The sequence below is a fragment of the Podarcis bocagei genome, assembly GCF_964188305.1.
Source record: "Podarcis bocagei genome assembly, chromosome: 5".
NCBI lineage: Eukaryota > Metazoa > Chordata > Lepidosauria > Squamata > Lacertidae > Podarcis > Podarcis bocagei.
Genome location: NC_138129.1, coordinates 56,460,665 through 56,478,419, shown reverse-complemented (window position 1 = coordinate 56,478,419; position 17,755 = coordinate 56,460,665). Strand labels below are relative to the sequence as shown.

Sequence of the window (17,755 nt, the reverse complement as noted above, 5' to 3'; positions counted from 1 at the left end):
ACTTGAAGACTTCCTCATAAACTAAATATTACTTCAGCTATTCACTTAAGAAGGGAAAGTTAATGCCTCGACATTGTGCCTGACCGTAAGAGATTTATCCGCCTCTCAGACTCGAGCTACTTCATGCCAGAAGTTCTGCATTATTGCATTATGCTTCCCTTTGGGATTATACCACCATCTGGTTCAATCTATTGTTCTAAGTACTTTTAAGTATCAGGCTTACATCCCGTCTGTATACATACACAAACACAATTATATGTAAAAAAATTATTGTAACATATGTATTATTTTCTGACATGAGTGGGTGTTTGTGATAATCTCATTTTTTATTTTTTTTGTAGGTAGGGAAGAATCACCATTGCAAGATTTCTAGCATAAGAGGAATTGAGGAGAATGTTGTGTTTAAATATTATATACTGTTTTGTTTAAAAAATACTATTTCCTCTCCAACATGAAGTCCTTGGGTGTCATTCTTCACTGAGCCTTTCCTGTTGGCAACTGATCCCCACCCCCACCCCACACGATGCCCTTTCTGCAACCATATCTGTGTCACCTTCCTGCTGTACTTTTTCAGTACAGTGGTACCTCGGTTTAAGAACAGCCCTGTTTACGAACTATTTGGCTTACAAACTCCGCAAAACTGGAAGTAGCGTTCTGGTTTGCAAACTTTACCTCAGTCTAAGAACGGAATCTGAACGGTGGAAGGGCACCGGCGACTGGGAGGCCTCATTAGGGAAAGCGCGCCTCAGTTTAAGAACAGCTTTGGTTTAAGAACTGACTTCCCGAACAGATTAAGTTCGTAAACCGAGGTACCACTGTAGATGCAGCTCCTATTTTCTCACTCTGAGTACCAGCTGATGATTTGAACCACAGGTTTACATAATAGTAGAATATTCCAGTCTCTTGGCTTTAAAAGAGGATTTGAGAAATCCATGGACAAGGTTATCTACCAGCCACATTGCCCAGATTCTACCTCCATTGCCAGAAGCAGGGAATACCAGTTGCTGGAGAGTTCTAGTGTGCTCCTTTTCAGCTTGCAAGCTTCCCCATGGCATCTGGTCAGTCACGACAAGTAACAGGCTGCTGGACTAGATGGCCCTTTGGTCTGATCCCACAGTTTTTAGTGTACCTGTTTGTCTAACGCAGTTCAAGTCTTTCTTGGTTCACTGCCATGTTCAATAGCTTTGGTAGAATCAGCTGAGTTTTGAAATTATGAAAGCAATAGTGAGTGAGAGATGAGGTGTAGGTGACACACTCACAGTATAAAATGTGTGTGGGCAGGATCTGGATGATATGGAAATCCTATTTTGAAGTTAAGTTTTCATCATTCCCAGACCCCTATTCATAAACCTTTCTTTTTGCCTCACTATGATTTTAATGGAAAACAAGGGTACTTATTTTTATCTGACAAATGTTAGTATGCATCACTAGTTGAGCTGCACATGTCATGCACAGTGGGCTTTCTGGGACCCTTTTCCCAGTGCTACTTTTCTAGAAAAAAAAGTGCCAGAATTCACGCCTCCTTTGTTCTCTTACAACAGCAATGGCGCCCACTTCAGAGGTGCTGGGACTGAGTTCCAGTAGTCCTGCCTATACCACACCAATCACTTGTGCTACAGGGCAAGCCATCCCTGGAATTCTGAAGAACTTCAAACCTGGCTTCTCTCACAGTGCAAAAGCTGCTGCTTGCAGAGTAGTGGGAGGGCAAAATACTGAGAAAACCTCCTGTGTGGTGTGTGGGGAGACCCTGTGACACCCGAACATGTTCTTTGGATCCTCATCTGCATGTTTTGATTATTGCATATCCTGTTTAAGAGACTTGAATGTGCTTTGCCAAAACTGTGGTTTGTGGTATCTATGCTCTTGAAAATCCGTTGGGATTGTGAATTAGACCAAAGAGTTTTAAGTTCCTGCAGAAGATAACCACTAGTCGTCCTCTGTCATCTGTAAAGTTTATTGTGTATTTGTGTGGGTGTGTGAATTCATTGACTCCCCAGAGGAAAACAAGCAAACCACTGAAAGGAACCTCTTTGCCCCATAGGTTAGTTTTGAAAATGAAGGAGTTGGGGAGGAAGAAACAGCTGTTGACCTGCTGGCCTTCCATTCAGAAGTAACATGTTGGGGGGGGTGTGCATGTGAGGATGGATGAACTTGAAAGTTATGGGGTTTATATAATCTTGCTTAGTAAGATTGTCTCTGTAGTTTGCCTTGCTAGTGCTCAAACCCTGATTTCAGCAAATGGTTAACCACATCTATCCCAGGGATTTTTATTTTTTATTTTTTGGAAGAAGAAAAAAACCCACCGCAAGAGCCTCAACATTTTGCCATGCAATAAATCTCTGTCATAGCAAAGGATTGTGAGATACTGAGCAGGGTGGGGGGGGAATGAAATGGATAAAAGAAAGCAACGCACACAAAAATGCTGGTATATGCTGAGGAATTTTCACCACATTGCTGAACTAGCCGGAGTGTTGTCTTTGTTATAGCCCCAAACTACTTTTGGGTTGAAACAAGGCCATCACTAACAAGATATTTGGCTGGGGGAGGGGAATTTCCCTAATGAGCAAAGTGAATGTAGAGCGTTTTTATTTGGCCTCTCATTCTGGAGAATGGCTCCTGTAGCCAGAGAAAGAGAAATACAATTCCCACACCACCACCAACGCACACAACATGCCATGGTACATGTCCAATTGCTGTTTTAACCACATGTCTGATGGATTTGAACAGAAAACATTCTTCTGTGGGCGAGGAAAATGATAAACTGGCAGATAAAGAAACTCAAACTGAATGGCACAAGGTATTTTGCACCATTTATGATTACTCATGTGGCATTTTTATTTGCTGAGAGATGGATTGATTACAAGCTCCCTCATTGGTTGGCATGAAGCTGTGCCAGCTCTTAACTAGCTCAGAATGCTGTAAGTAAAATACTATATAATTCTCAGAAGTTACCTTGTGTACATGTGCAGGCTTTCTTCCCTTTTGAGTTGTCTTTTTCCCCCACAGAAGATTTTGACTTCTGTTCTTGTCTGACTTGATTTATTTACCTTATGGTGAAGATCTGCTCTCACAATTTGAGAAATGGGCAAATCCTCTTCACTCTATGCAATTTTCCAAATCAGTGGATATCTATCAGTTAGTGGACAGGTGACTTTCAGTCAGTTAGTGCGATCAAGCTGAACAAAAAATTGGACTGAGCTGGAAGACCTATTGTTTACCGAGCAATTTAGGTATAATGTGGGCATTCATGAATCTCACCTATGGTCCCTCATGTTTTGTTGTTTTTTGAAAGGCACTCTTTTCACAAACCAAGTCACACTCCTCTCAGGATGTGTGGCATTCTTACGTAATGTATTTGCTCTTTTGCAACTTGTGTCACATGCAGATGGTGTGGTGAGTCTCAGCTTTCCACCTTCTGAATCATGTGGTTGTTTGGTATGATATTTATGTTAATTTCATATGGGAAGTGGTTTGGGAACTAGTTTGTCTGCTAGGGGAGTTTGTGCTGTGGTCAGAGTAGCAGATAATGCATCCTCAATCTAGCCATCTTTTTCTCAGTATCTATCAAATTAGAAAGGAAGGAGTAATCTGCCGATCAAGGAAGGAGTGATTTGCTGATCCACGTGGCTATATTAGTTAATGGCAGATGATATGGAAACAGAAAGTTAAACTTATTTATTTTGAGGCCATCATCAGTAAGAATTGACCCAGCGGTTGAAATCTGCTTGTTTGCAATGACCTGAGAAACTAAATCCTGCACCAGAAGAATCATAACAATTGGCTTTCCAGCTTTTACTTAAAGCACCCCAAAGGATGGATAGCTTCACTCATTCTTCCAATTCGCTGGCATGCTCACCTAAACTGCTACTTTATCTCCGACTGCTTCTGTTTGTCTTGAGGTAGTTAGGAAAGGACAGTCATTTTCCATTTTTCCTATAGCTGTATTTTAAGATACTTGAGAAAGTCTTTTATTTTGTTTAAAGAAATACATACACACATTTGCTGTCACAGCCTATTCTAAACTTGCCATTCTTCCTTCTCTTATTGGTCATTTTTTTGCTATTCACACTCCATAATGAACTAGTACACACCTACTTCACATCTCTGCAGTTTTTTAAAAGTGAAATAAACTCATATTATGGATACCAGTGAAAGATGAATTGCAAGGGCTTAACATGAGAGACTGGATTCTAGGCCCCCCAGGACTGGTACCAAACAATAGAACCAGTTTTGTCTTCAGCAAAGCAGTATTGTTAATCCTGCTGCAACAAAATGCTAACCTCCAATAGAGGTGGAAAAGTTGAACAACCAGTCTTGCATTTTGTTACAGATGCTTTCTAGACATCATTTTAAACTTGATTTGTTCTGTTGAGCTCACCACTGACTTTTAACCCTTCTCTCCCACTAAGTTGAGTTATTATGGCAGCGTGGCTGCCTCAACAGTTACAATAGGCTGAATAAAACCACTGGGGTTATCAACACTTATGCTCAGGATATAAACTGATATACAGCTGGGTTCAGTAAAACAAAAATGTTCCCTGTGTTATATGGGGATTTTATTTGCTCATATGAAGCCTCTGGTATTGGCATATTCTGCAGTCATGATAAGATTTATCCACCTGGATATGCTGTATTTCCATACATTTGGGGCTATTATGGGAAACAGTTTTTCTGTTTTTGCTGACTCGTTTATTCTGACATAAAGTGTGCTATTGGCAGCCACATTTTTCATGGATATCTTTTCATTTATTTACTTCAGGTCCAGAATCACTTTCTTGCTTGAGTTTTGTCAGCTAGCTCAGAATTCAGGCCAAACCTGACCTAAGCCATTTTAGTGTCCAGGGTAAACTGTAAAGCAAATGTTACCCCCTCCCTCACTATTGTTTGGAACTATGGGTGGTGTTCAACCTATTCACACCATGCATTTAAAGCACTATTTGTTGCCACTTCAAATAGTGATAGCTTCCCTCAAAAAATTCTGGAAGCTGTAGTTTCTTAAGGAGGCCAAGAATAGTTAGGAGGACCCTATTCCCCTCACAGAGCTAGTTCTCAGAGTGGTTTAGCAATCAATGCCTCTTCCTAGGGAAGAAGAAGAAGAAGAAGAAGAAGAGTTTGGATTTGATATCCCGCCTTTCACTCCCCTTCAGGAGTCTCAAAGCGGCTAACATTCTCCTTTCCCTTCCTCCCCCACAACAAACACTCTGTGAGGTGAGTGGGGCTGAGAGACTTCAAAGAAGTGTGACTGGCCCAAGGTCACCCAGAAGCTGCATGTGGAGGAGCAGAGACGCGAACCCGGTTACCCAGATTACGTGACTACCGCTCTTAACCACTACACCACACTGGCTCTACACCACACTGGCTCTCACTGGCACCACACTAGGGGACTCTGGAAATTGTACCAGAATTCTTTGGGGGAAGCCATGCTTGTTTAAAAGGGTACCATAGTGCTATAAAGATAAGGTGTGAATGTGGACTACATAATATTAATTCATTTTAGTGAATCTACTCTGAATAAACTTAATTATTTCTTAGCAACAAAAGGGTCAAGGTGCAGTTCGAGGGAAACATTCTCTCAGGCCCGGCCCACTGTTGAGGCAAGATGAAGTGCCTGCCTTGAGCAGCAGAATCCCAAGAGGCAGCACCCACCATGACTCCGCTGCTCCCCCCACAGCCTCTGTTGCCAGTGGAAACAGCAGCAGCACTGGTTTCTGGCAAGGCTGGTGCCACTGCTGGTGTTTCCTAGGTGCAGCCACGTTGCGCAGGTAAGAGGCACAGTGCTGTCAGTGGGGTAGCAGTGGGAGAGTGGCACATTCCTTTTCGCCTCAAGCAGCAAAATGACTGCATTCCCCTGCCTTGTCCAATGACACCCAGTCAGTGTAACTGATATGTGATTCTTTCCGTGTGTGGGTTTTGTGTGTGTGTGTGTGTGTGTGTAAAGAAAAAGGCAAAAACTTTTCCATACAATTACTTAAGATTTATGTTGCCTCCCCCCCAGATATTGGTGTGAGAAATGATTAAACAGGAAAACATGCAGATCTATCCTCCAGGCTTTCTTTCCCAACTGCATTAGGCACACTTCAGTGCCAGAAGAATTATCTGTGGCTAAAAAGGAAAGTTTTGTACGAGCCCCTTGCTAAAAGTATTGGCAGCTGACTTCATAGTCCTTGCAATGCTGCAGGCAATGTCTACATGGTTCAGGGTGTTGTGCACAATGTGAAAATGAAAAACTAAGTGAAACTTCTGAAATGTATTAAAAATGTGCGTTCACCCCCATGCTGTCCCAAAAGCTCAATGGGGGTGTGTGTGTGAAGTAACGTGCAGAAAATGGATAAGGACACTGAACACATTTAATTTCTTCAGTTTGGAATTGAGTTGGGTTCACTGTATAATGAGATCTGTGAAAATGCACTCAACTAAGCTCTTTTCAATTGTTCAAGTGGGCCGAATGAATACATGTATGTGGAATGTGTTGAAACTGAATTAGTCAATGATTATTTTTTTTCTACACAGGTTGGAATTTTGTCCAAGAAACAGTAGCAGTCCTTCAGTATTTCACTTCTGCATATTAACATTCATAATTTCCCCTTCATATTTTACATGTAGAAGCCTCAGCCAAGTATTGAGTCTTTCTATCCAATTATAGTCACTTTAAAGACTGGCTCTCTGGTGCTTTCATTTGCTATATTGTAGTATATACCGTAGTGTGGACTTTTGAATGTTCTCTCTGGCACTTTTCATTTTATGCCAAATCATCACTTGACATTGGCCAAAGTAAACTGAGGGGATTGAATGCAGCAATCCCAAATACACGATTTTTGGGATGAGAATGGAGGTTTGTTTCCTTGCACATGAATATACACATAGCACATGTATCCATCTCTATGCACACATGCACTGTGCTTTTGACTCTGGATATTAACACTATTATTATTTTAACGGCCTTACTATTTCCACTTAATCCCATGCTAACCTACTGGGCATTTAAAAGTACTGCCAACAGAGGCAATGAAACATCAAAACTTGAACACTTGATCTTCTATACTACGTGGATCAGAAGGTCATCTGGGTTTTGAAATGTCTGTTTTGTAAGGGATGTTGGACAAGGTTTGCTCTTAAGCCTGAAACATGTGTGGCTTTCATGGCAATTCATTTTAATACAAGCATCTTTGTATATCTGAAAGGTATAAAAATAAAATAAAATAACCCAGCTCCTTCAAAGGCATGAATTCTGCCCTCTGAAGTGTATGTTTGCCAGCACCCTCTGAAGTTAATACTTTATTTCTTAAAAGTTACATCTACTCTGACCAAATATTGGTGTAGCTTGACAGTCGGGATAAATATTCAGCAGCCGGGGAAGTCTTCCCCATTCTGAATTTTGTTGAAAACTGTTAACATTTTGGCTCATGATACAAACGGCATAAAAATGGAAAACATGAACCTGGCAGGTTCTCTGTTGGCTCACATCTCATTCCCAGGAACACTGAACTCATTGGCAGATATTTGCCAGGGCTGAAGGACTGCAAACATGGCACGGCCTTTCTTAACCTGGTGCTCTCCAGATGTTTTGGATTGCATCTCCCATCAGCGCCAGTAGTAGTCCAAACACCAAGGACACCCAGTTAAGGAAGGCTGCTGTGGTCTGCTGTAATAGTGAGAACCTTCAGCAATGTCACTTGCCTCACCACCATCAATGTCCTGCCCTTGAGAAGAGCAAGTCTCCATTAGCATTTGTGGTATAATCCTAAATGCTCAGAAGGAAGCTCTACTGAGTTCAGTATGATTTATTACTAGGCAATTGTGTATAGGATTGCAGTCTTCATATACCAAATTCATGCCCACCAATGTGTAGCCCCCCCCCCGTGTTCCTCTACCTGTGCCAGTCAGAGTCTGATCCCCATGGAAACTATGGTACTTCTCACTGCAGTTAAAAAGCAAAATAAAAGACCCCAAATAACTAAAAGTATTGTTTCCTCACTCATTCCCTATCCTGGGAATTTGGGGGACTCTGAAAGGTTGGTAGAAATCAACAGCTTAACACAGCAGACATCCAGTTCTTTTACTGGCATTAGATATAAAGCTATAAAGGTATATTAATTATGTTTCTGGAGAGCATGCCATAAAATAACCACAGGGAGTTTTATAGCCGCAGCATTTCAAGGTATTTTGAGCTGGAGTTTTACCAAAATGAAATGTTCCTTTAGCATTTTCTCACTAAGAACAATAGTTCAATTATTAATGTTAGGGGGGAAAGTGAGCTCACAAAGTCCCCTTCTTTAATGTGGGTGGTCAACTACATAAGACCTCCTGACTTCCGTAGGTTAAAAAAAGATTACGGTAAGTCCTGTGTCTGAGGAAGGGACATCTCTATAATTCAAGGCCTTGCCCAGTTAACATGGCTAACCTATGTGTGTCTACCCAGAGGTAGGACTCATATACTTCAACGAGCCTTTCTGCTATGTAAGTGTGCATAGGATTGCACCTAAGAAAAATATTTGATAATACTGTCAGACATGGTGGAGAAAAGTGAGGCAAACAGGAAGGGCAAATGTGCCATGGCCTCTCTGTCTCCTCCCTCTCTTTTGTATCCCATTTCTACACTCCTCCATGAAGTCAAGTAGAGTAGGGCAGATGACCCTCACCCATAAAGACTTAGCTGTTATGACAACAACCATTGTTTGCATTGTGGCACCCAATGTAGACACAGGCTAGTTGCCCATCAAAATACATTGTCAGTATGCTCCTTTGTGCTTGGGGGTGGGCAGAATTGACCATTTCTCAAGAAATATTACGACATCATGTCAATTTACAGCAGCCCTTGCCTATAGACTGTACGCTGATTCTAGTGATGTGCCTCTTTGCCTTTTGGTAATGCTCATATGGAAGAATCAATTTATCTACATGCCTTCTTTTTAACTCCCCACCCTCTCCAATCCAGTAGCTGCGGTATGAACACTGCTAAACAAACACTGGAATAACTCTGGTGCTAGGTGACTTAGGTTCTGTTTTGACCTGTCAGCATTGAGATCTATTTGGTGAAAGTATGCTGTGTGTTAACAGGTAGCTGTTCAAACACAGATGCTGCCTGTGTCAAGGGGGTCCTTTCTCTCTCTCTGTCTCCCCCCTGCCACTTTTCTGAGAGAGTACAGGCAAATATTGATCCACTATTGAGCTCTAAGAGGAGGGATTTACTAGCACAATGACTTGAGGTGCAGGCTGAAAAGGGTCCCAGAGCTGAGGAATTTAGGATACTAAAGGCTTCTTATTTGCTGATCAGGCAGTGCTTGAATTGACACTAATCCCTCTGGGTGAGGTGGCCATGGAGCTTTCATTTTAGCCGATTTCTAATTAAAAGTGTTTACAGATAGGGGCTTTTGTTTATCCAATATTAATTATAAAGGGCTTTCCTCTCACGAGGAGCAATACATTTCTTGTCGTTATTTTGCAAGCCTTTGCAATCTCTTCAGTGACCATCTATTATTATATCTGTGACTGACAGATCAAAAGGTCAAAAGTAAGAATCACACAAGTGGAGAGCTGCAGGAATTAATGAATGGATTCCCCTACATACATGCATGAAACAACAACAAATTCTCTCTGCTTATAGAAGTTCAGTCACACTTGCTGGCATATACTTGTTGACCCCCACAAATCTCATGAATGAAGATGCTTGACAACTAGACTGATAAGCAGTCCCAAGCAGCAATCTCAGGCTAATCATATTGTGCAATTTTACTTCTTCCTTGGCTCAAATGTACATCAGGTCTTATTTCTTTATTTAAGCTATTTGTCCTCTGCCTTTCATCCAAAAGGTCCCAGGGTGGCACACAAGAAACATTAAAGCAGTCATTCACAATGGGTAAAACTAAGACAAAAATAACTCAGCATCATCATAAAAAAGGACCAAAATGGACTTGTAGAGGCATTTATTTATTTTGGAAAAGTCATAAAATCATAGAGTTGGAAGGTACCCTGAGGCTTATCTAGTCCAACCCCCCTGCAATGGAGGAATCTGAACATAGAATGACAAAACAGAGAGACATGCTTGCAGCTGCTGTGAGCAAAATGAATCAGGTATAGAAATCTGGAGTCCTTAGGTTTCACAACTTTCAAAAGAAAGTCAAATGAGAGACAGCAAGATGGATGACTACTACTACTACTACTACTACTACTATTATTATTATTATTATTATTATTATTATTATTATTATTATTATTATTATTATTATTATGCCTAGCTAACTTAAAGCTAGCTACAGATTTTAGAGCAGTTCCAGCTTTAAAAATCAGATTGTGCTTCACATTTGACACTGTCAAGAAGGGCACAGATAACTAACATACAAAGTTATTAAAATGAAGGGTATGTATCAGTGGTAGAGTGCGCAGAAGGTCTTGGGATCAATCCCTAGCATCTCCAGGTAGGGCAGGGAAAGACTCCTGTCTGAAATCCTGGAGAGCCACTGCCAGTCAATGTAGACAATACAGAACTAGATGGGCCAATGGGCAGCAAAAGCCCTTGTTGGGTCTCCTACATGTCTGGTGGGCTGTTTCTGGATTGCAGAGTCCTGAGTTGCGCAGGCTCAGGCTTGAACTAGGTGCAACTGTGTCAATTAATACACAGAGTTTATGCAAGTCTAACATGTTGCACAGATTGATGCTGACCTTTAAAAATCCAGCCATAAATATGTTACTCTCTGTCTGTAGATTTTGTATATTTGACTCCATTTAGCACCATTACTAGACTCTGCAATGTTTCAGATGTAGTGGTTTTGTTCAGACATTACCTTTGCTGGGAATTTGCATGGTGTTTTTTTTTATTACAGAGTTTTGCAATTCCCCCATGATCCCCAAGTAGTAGCTGTGTTCTAGACTGGTGCCCCATCTGCAATGAATATGCCTCTGAAAAGCAGTCTCATGCCAAATTATACATAGGGGAAATCTTTTAGGTTTAGTTTTTATATTAAAAATTATTGAATGCAACACAGAAATTGGCCATGCAGTCCTTCTAAAAATACTTACTTCTGTCATGCCTATAGGAAGCTTCAAATGGTTTATTTCAAGGGACCTGGGAGATTAATTTCCATTAAAGATGTAATTTCCTTTAAAAATAGTACTAATAATTTAAATCTTTCCTTAACTAAAAGATTAGTTTAAAAAAGGAGATTCATGGGCACTAAAGAGCTATGCATTTCTGAGAAGTATGCAATATTTTGAAAATAAAATATAAAGGATAAATTGGATGAAAGGATACGCAAACATTTTTGCTTCTAGAAATGTTTTCATGTGGAATGTATCATGTCTGTTGGTATATGACATAAAAGTAGTTGAACACAGAGTTGTTTCTGTAAGTCCTTTTGGCTTGTATGATACGCCAATATAACCTTCAGTCTTGTCAGAATTTCTCCCAGCTATACCTGCTGAACCTTGGACCAGGAACAATTGAGGCAAGTGTGGTTGCAGTGCCAAATTTCCTGCAGTCCCCCTGGCCCAAAGGAAAAAAAGAATAGATTGTTGGCAGGTTGGTCAACAGCTCACTTATATAGTAACTTGGCTGCTAGTCATTCTCCTAGTGTTGCTATACCATTAATATTTTCATGGACTATTCATGTTGCAGGAGCTTTGTCCATTATTAAGTAGAAAGGTTATTATGAACAGATGTACGTTTTTGTGCATTATTTCTCAATGTAAAAAGTGGTGAGCATCACCTGCAGAATAAAGAGCCCAGCTGGATTGGATAAAAGGCCCATTTACTCCAGAATCCTATTTTCACAGTGGCCATCCAGATGCCTCCATGGATTTGTCTAAGCCCTCTTCAAAGCTGTCCAAGTTGGTGGCCATCATTATAACCTGTGGCAGTGAATTCTACAGTTTAACTCTGTGTTGTGTGAAGAAGTACTTCCGGTTGTCTTTCTTGAACCTTCCAACATCTATAGCAGGGGTAGGCAACCTAAGGCCTGGGGGCTGGTTGCGGCCCAAATGTATTCTCAATCCGGCCCACAGACGGTCCGGAAATCAGCATGTTTTTATATGACTAGAATGTGTGCTTTTATTTAAAATGCATCTCTGGGTTATTTGTGGGGCATAGGAATTCGTTCTTTTATCTCCCCCCCCCCAAAAAAAAATATAGTCCGGCCCCCCACATCGTGTAAGGGATGGTGGACCGGCCCATGGCTGAAAAAGGTTGCTGACTCCTACTCTGTAGCTTCATTGGCCTCTAGCATTATGACTGATGGTGTCTCTCTCACCACATCATGCATAATTTTATCTCTCTCCATCATGTCCCCTCTTTTTTCAAACTGAAAAACTCCAAATGCTTTAGCCTTTTCTCCCAGGGGTGTTGCTCAAGCCCATGAGTTCTTTTCTGCACCTGTGACACAGTGAAATTGTGTGTCTGAAAAATGATACTTTTGTAGTAATCAACAGCATGTAGTAAACCAATGTGCACATAGTAGTCATGTCCCACTACAATCCAAAATGGGCTGTAGAGCTTGGTTTCTTTTTAGTGGCTCCCAAGCTGTGGAATTCTTTGTTCCATAGGATTTAGGTAACAACTTTAAGGCTGCTAGTAGAAATATAACAAGGTGATGTACAACCTAAAATCACAATACTACAGTAGTATTCTGATCCCCTTTAACTGTCTGGTCCTGCTCTTCTCATCTGGCACAACTTTCACCTCCACCTGTTGTAAAGTTATCTCTATAAACCCACCTCTGAGACATATCTGGTGCCTAAACCACAGGAAGCTGAGAGAGAGAGAAAAAAAAAATCTATCATACAGTACAGGGTAAAAACCAAACAAAGCACCCATGCTTTGTCAATGGAGAAAAGTAAGCAGCACTCTGAAAACTGTCCAAAAAGTCTTGTGTGAGCTCTCTTCCAAAATAAACAAAGGTTACTGGGGGTGGGGACTGTTCAGTGTTTACTGGGGCATAAATTCATGTTTGAAAATGAACATCACAAATACAAGGCCTGTAAGTCAGTTGTAAAGTGGTTATGTAAAATTCATGCAACATTTTTTTGCTGGAGTGGAGGAAGTTTACATATGTCGCAGTAAAATATTTTGAGATGCAAGCAAAACGCCTGCCATGGGGAATACTTAGTTGGTGACAGTCACAGGCAATGAAATCACAGGGGTAGATCAAATTTATGAAGTATCTCAGTGACATATCTTTGCGGTTAATAAAAGAAAATTATGCTGTATGCGTTAGCATGTATTTCACTTTTGACACAGTGCATTAATGACCCTTCATATAAGGTTTTATATGCACCATTTCCTACATGATTTGGACAGTGGAACCAATTTATAATGTAATGATTTTTCCATACATAATTTCTTTCTTTCTTTTTTGTATTACAACTTCCATAATGTGGAAGGTGTTTTGAAAGAGGGGTGGGGGTGGAGTACGAGTTGATCACAGCCTCATAAAGAAAAGATGACTGTTTCAAGTGTTTCATAAAAAAAAATCCCAGACCCGTCCAATAGCTGCTCTTTAAACCCCTTGAAATGCACTCAGTGATGACTGAGGCCTTAAAGTTGAGTAATTTTGTCATAGTTTATGTGACATTTCTTTAATTTGCAGTGTGAAATCTTGGAGTTTGGAGCATAAATACCCAGCGTGCTGCTTGTTATGGCAGATGGGGGAGAAGGGTAAAGAAAGAGGTCAGTGGAATATGGAGGTGTTGGGCTGAATACTTCACCAGTCCCCACCTGCTACCTACCTCCTAAAGTTTTAGCAAAACAGAGGTGGGAGCAGATGAAGGCACATTTTCCAGCATTCCACTTCCATCTTTGGCATGGCATGAATGACACTGGGCCCCATTGGAGAACCATGACTAGATCATGGCCTAAAGCAGGAGTTCTCAGACAGCATCTGGCACCAGTGCTACAACAGTCAGATATATCCTTAAGTGGTTCTTCAAGATGTTGGCCATGGGTGAACCACTTTGGCTGCCTTGGGTGTCCGTTTACCCATTTCCTTCTTGCTGGCTGCATGGGCTAGGCGACACCCATCTTCGTCTACAAGGGATTAAAATATGTCATGGTTTGAATAACCCAGGGCTGCACGTCTAAATTTTTGTATTCCCAGAAATGTTCACAGATTCAATGAGTCAGATAAATTACAGTTTAATAGACACAAAGGAAAATAAGAACATATCAATTTCATTTCCTTCTTCATGCTCACAGTGTCTGATGTATGCAGACTTTCCTTGGAGGCACATGATTTATTTTCATTTTATGAGATTTTCTAGTTAATTGAGAACGGGAGAAAGCCATACTGAATACCAAACAACACATTATACAATGCACACTCCTATTGTCAACAGTTCTATTACCGAATGCAAATAGCAGAAGAGCAGCAGGAATGAGAGTTGGAAGTGCAAAAATCAAAAGTTAAAAGGGACTGCGATGATTTTGCCCACAAAAAAAAGGATAGTTTTAGATATCTCCGTTCCAATAACCCTAGCCTGTTAGGGGGTGGGCAAGCTTTCCTGGATCCCGCACATCGATAACCCACTCCAGACATATTGCTCACATATCAATATGAGTGGAAAGTTGAGGCCCACTAGCTAGCCCCACCCTAACATTACACACTGGCTTGCCCTGTCCCCTGATGTCCACACATATGGTGGACATCAGGGAAGCCATCACATGCACAACTGTACTCGTGAAGGCTCCCACACTGTTTGGATGATGAATCTAAATGTGAAGGGTTCCAGGTCATGTGGAGCTTTATACAGCTGTATGTGTGAAGGCTTTTTTGCTGCACATGTTTTCATTGTACAGTGGTATCTTCAGTTACAGACGCTTCAGGTTACAGACTCTGCTAACCCAGAAATAGTACTTCGGGTTATGAACTTTGCTTCAGGATGAGAACAGAAATCATGTGGCGGTGGCGCAGCGGCAGTGGGAGGCCCCATTAGCTAAAGCTGTACCTCAGGTTAAGAATGGACCTCCAGAACAAATTAAGTTCTTAACCCGAGGTATCACTGTACTTGTTGAAGCCAGGGTGTGGGGCAAACCAGAGTACATGCTATCAAGGGCAGAGCTATGGGTGAAATATCTGAAGGGGGTTATAGGAAGGAACTATGTTAACTGCCAGATGGTACATGGGAGCTGTAAAAACTGTCAATAGAGGTGTCAGAGAGCCAGTCTGACAGAGATAAATGCACCTTTAATTAATTACTCTAATGCACTAATTTATTATTTCTAGTCCTGTTGAACATGGGACACAGCCTGGCCTTGAACATGAAGTATATAATTTTGTTCTCTCTTATGATCACCAAGGAAAACACATTGAATTGTTTTGTGCCTTTTAAATGGGCCCTGAGGTCACATTGAAATTTGTCTACGGAGTTCTTGATCCTGATGATGTGGCATAGCCCTGTGTAGTAGCCCCCCAAAAGAAATGAGATGGTTTTAAACATAGTGAGATGGTTTCAAAGTGTGTGAGAGAAAAGGAAGTGGGATAGTTAGGCCAGTCTCAGTTATGTCTACATGAAAATAAGTGATAAGGCAATCTCACCTATCCCACCTGGTTCCAAGTACTGGCCCCTTGGGACCTGAAAATATTTTCTTCTGCTAAATAGCCAGTTTGGTTTAAGAAGTCAATTCCCACCTAATTAAACCTAGTATAACACTTTCCTCACATCTTCCAGCATTCCCAACTAACATTACCCTTTCTTCAATCCTTCCTTCTTTCTTTTCTCTGTCACTTAATGAATTGACTACCCCATGGTCCTTGTCAGCAGTTCCCTCCTCCTAATACATCCCTGACCATGACCATAAGTTCCTCTGGTTCCACCACCATCAGTGGTCTCAAGGTCTTCTGGCCAACTCTACCCCTTTCCCACTCTTTATGTCTTGAACTACTTCCCAGAATTTCTATGCAGTGCCAATTTCTCCAAATCCCTTCTCAAATTTCCCCAGTAAAAGCATTTGTTGAACATGTGGTTGTACTTTCCTATGGAACATAAGGGATATTTAATTGGGTTATCACAAATTTCCACACTATGTTCTGAGGGGTTGTGTAACTAGCACATTTATTAGGAAGGCAGCAGTGGGCATCCAAGACAAAGGAGCACAGCAGTGCAGTCCAGAGGACAAGCTCCATTGAATCAAGTCAGTCTTACTCTCAGGGAAATGTGCATAGGATTGCAGCCCAAGAGACAGTAGCTGATGGTGGGGAGAGGCAGAGTCTTAACAGGACAACATCTGGTTGGAAGGTGACCATAGTTGTTGTTGTTTTTAAGCCTGGGAATGTGCATGAGAACTTTTTTTGCAAAGCTTGCAAAATAAGAAAATACTGTGTTATCCAGTTACATAAATTTTAAATTGCTTTAAATCAATTTTCACTGGGCTCTTACTAAATATAAATGTAAGCCGGATGGTGGTAGAATAAGTGGAAATATGTCAGGTGGGACAGAAATGAATCCAGAGCATGGAAAACTGTATTCTGCTGTCCAGAGAAAAAGATTAGAGAGTTCATTTGTCCTTTCTAGCCATGGCCACCTATTGCTGCTATTGTGTTAATGGACATATACTCAATATGAGCATCTTTCCCCGGCACAGGAATGCAGTTATGGGGAAAGATGTACCTATTAATTTTCATTTTGGCATGCAGCCGATAAAAGCACAAGTCTTTGTGTCAAGGAAGAAGGAGATCAACCCTGAGTGAAAGGTAAGGGAGGAGTGATTTTTCAGAGGTGTGTGACGCTTGCCCAGATTTGCCCCACCCCAGTAGCAATGACCTTGAAGATAGTTTGAAACAGCAATCAATCATTCCCTTGCAATGCTTATTCACCAGTCAACCTTGAATGACTGTGTAATTTGCCTTTAGGAGTTACTAAGTCATCCATGATAATTAGGAATATGTTTCATCTGCCAGCCAGCAGCAGACACTGCGGTAGACTTTACCAACGGGGAAGATTCCTTCTGCAAGTTAGCTTTTGTTTTGTGCTATTTCCTTTCATTGTTAGCTCAGTCAAGAACTGAGCGATATTACCCGGCTGCCAGCAGTAGCTCCGTATACCAAGGATGGTTTCCCTCGATGCAAACTTTTAAAAGTTATGCTAGAGGCCATTCATCAGTACATATTGTATGTTTGCTGTCATTCTTTTCCAAAGAGAAGGTATTTTCTGTTTCCAGGATCAACTTTTGCTGTCTGATTGATGACATTTGCTGGGCATTCATCATGTTTGAGAAATATAATGGAATATTATTTAATGAACTTTAGCCCTTTTCAGCCTTTCAGTACTCATGGATACTGAGCATGCAGGGAACAGCAAGCTGTGGCCCTGATCTGTACACATTGGAATGTGTGTAGAATATGATTCCAAATACTGTGTGTCGTTTCCATGCAAAGATGTGCTAGAGCAGCATAGTGAGTCTAAGCTTACAGTTCAGCGCAGCGTAGCACTAAAACACTGTGGTATAAGCCCTTCAGGTGTGTTTTGTGTACAGAAAGTAGGTAGGATGAAAGGGGCAGTGGGAATATAAGAGGAGCCAGTGACCCATTGTCTGTCTAACTCCCCCAAAGTCACACAATTTGTTCTTCCCACTGTTGCCATCACCATGTCGGAAACCCTGCTATGTGCATGCCTTGAAGTTTAGAACTCTTATCATCTCACTAATCCTTTTCTAAAGAGGGCTGTAGACGTTGTCCTAGGTAGGTCCATCTCTGAGAATAGTCTGTAGGTACCACTGGAACATCCTACTGTCCTCTTTAATGTAAATGGAGGATTATGATGTAGCAACTAT

The 17,755-nt window shown here is 41.2% G+C and overlaps 1 protein-coding gene across 1 annotated transcript in view; it reads left to right on the top strand.

Annotated features, from left to right (window-relative positions):
• Nucleotides 1-17,755, top strand: part of TRABD2B (TraB domain containing 2B) — a 252,380-nt gene that overhangs the window by 94,004 nt on the left and 140,621 nt on the right. The window lies entirely within an intron of this gene.